This window comes from Passer montanus, unplaced genomic scaffold, assembly GCF_014805655.1.
Source record: "Passer montanus isolate IOZ18808 unplaced genomic scaffold, ASM1480565v1 scaffold105, whole genome shotgun sequence".
Classification (NCBI taxonomy): domain Eukaryota; kingdom Metazoa; phylum Chordata; class Aves; order Passeriformes; family Passeridae; genus Passer; species Passer montanus.
This window is the reverse complement of record NW_024357059.1, coordinates 1,505,548-1,507,438: the sequence shown is the minus strand read 5'-3', so window position 1 is coordinate 1,507,438 and position 1,891 is coordinate 1,505,548. Positions and strand designations below refer to the sequence as shown.

Genomic DNA, 1,891 nt, shown 5'->3' with positions numbered 1-1,891 from the left:
GCCCCTCGCCCGGCCCGGCCGCACCTCCGCTCTGCGCTCCCCGGGCGCCGCGCTGCCCGGCCCCGGCCTGCCGCTTCCTGCCCCGCGGGGCTGCGTCCCTCCGGCTCTCCCGCTGCTGACCCAGGCCCGCTCCTGCAGCACCCGAGTCTTGGGGCCAAGAGGAGGCAGGGGGGTACTTTGCATCCGTGCCCTGACCTACGGCTCTCCTCTGGGCGGAATGGAAAAGAGCTGATTTGCAGCTCAGATACCGGACGCACCGTTAGATTCCGATGTCCTTATTAAAGTTATAGTAACAACAGCAATAGTACTACTACTACTACTACTAATACTTATAATAGTAATGATAATAATTCCACAGTTATAAAGGCGCAGGTGCTGCCTGGGCGGTTTGCAGTGTGCGCCAGGTGCGAGAGCCAGGCGGCAGCGAGGGAAGAGACAGCGGGGAGGGATGGAGGGACACCCGGAGCATGAGAGGCGGCAGAGAGCAGAGACAGACTCGCGGCGGCTGTGGGTACGTGCAGGCTGAACAGAGTTACTTACGGCCGTTGTAGTCCGGGCAGTCTCACCAGGGGAAAGAGCCGACTGGAGAACCTGATTCCGCTTTCTGATTTGCTTTTGTGTGTGTGTGTGTTTTAATTTAGTTTTGGGTTCTAATGTTTTTTTAAGTAAAATCAAACTAAAGCCCAAAATGTTCTGAATTTCAGGGAACCCCTGCGTGAAGCTGTTACACAGCAAAGAGCATCAATTGGTATAGACATTCCAGAGGGACTATGAAGCCTCAGGGCACCTCAGGCTGTCAGCTTTGATGCAAATCTGACAACGGGCTTCTCTTAAGTTGGGACCTCCCACCATTTCCGCGCAGCAAGGTTGGGCTACACTCATTACAGATGAGCCAGTAAAAGAAAAAAAAAAAAAGAAAAAAAGAAAAAAAAAAAAGCGTGCCCTGATCGGATTCAAGATACTTCAATGAAATGCTTCAGGAAACAGGAAATACAGGCATTTCCCAACATAGTTATTTCCTTGGGAATATTCCAAACAGATGAAGTCAAAGTGATAACTCACTTGTATGTCTATGAATACTGCCCTACTAACTTTGCCTCTAGCGATTTCCTCTTTGTTTAAAGCATAGTAAGCACAGCCTGTGTGTTGTGCTTATAGCACACGGAGACATCTAGCGCCTAAATAAGAGACTGCAAATCAGCTTCATTAATCTGAAGTCTTGGAGATGACAGTCGGATCCATTGCTTGCAATATTTCACCCCAGGACTGCAGGGTGCGGAGCGGTTTTACTGCCAACCATCGCACCAGTGAACAGCAGCTGCCCATGGGCAGGGACCGCGGTGGAATGAGCAGCTGCTCTAGCTCAGGTGGGGACTGTGACTGCAACTCTGCTGCACAGCTTGAGCTTCAGGCCTAAGAGTCACAGCAGTAATTGACACAAGACAGATATTTGCCTATGTAGACACAAAACGGGTTGAGACAGTTCCCAACTTGCCTTTGTCACTAAACCACAGAGAGGAAACCCTGTAGGTGTATCATCTTGGCTTTGACAGTGTGTCTCTATTTCTATTCTTTCTTTATTAGGCCAGCAGAACAATCATTCTAACACGTGTAATTGCAAAGCTTTGCCACTTTTCAAAAAACATGCAAACTGAAGACTTACATTTGCCAATTACTTTGGCTGATATTAAACTGAAGGTAAGCACTGCTTATCTACTAGAAAGGAACAGAACAGGTAATTTTATATACCTGTCTAAAGAAAGAAGAAATACAGACTGCTGATCAACATTCTCAGCCAGAAGCCTGGAAAAAAAGGTTGTTTCAGTGATACCCAAGTGCAGATGTTTTTGCCAGTACTATATATAGGGGTCATAAAGTAAAACATTTCCAC

General features: G+C 48.0%; 1 protein-coding gene and 1 long non-coding RNA gene across 5 annotated transcripts in view; one reads left to right on the top strand and one right to left on the bottom strand.

The window, feature by feature from the left end:
- CEMIP2 (cell migration inducing hyaluronidase 2) overlaps window positions 1–710 on the bottom strand; it is a 49,672-nt gene extending 48,962 nt beyond the window's left edge. For all 4 annotated transcript variants that reach the window (XM_039719476.1, XM_039719457.1, XM_039719496.1 and 1 more), the window contains exon 1: window positions 541–710. The gene's annotated coding sequence lies outside the window, so the exon portion shown is untranslated. The remainder of the gene's footprint in view (window positions 1–540) is intronic.
- LOC120507164 lies at window positions 26–915 on the top strand. The gene is made up of 2 exons (XR_005628692.1): window positions 26–511; window positions 705–915. It is a non-coding gene; the product is annotated as an uncharacterized LOC120507164 (long non-coding RNA).
- Window positions 916–1,891: the final 976 nt, after the last annotated feature.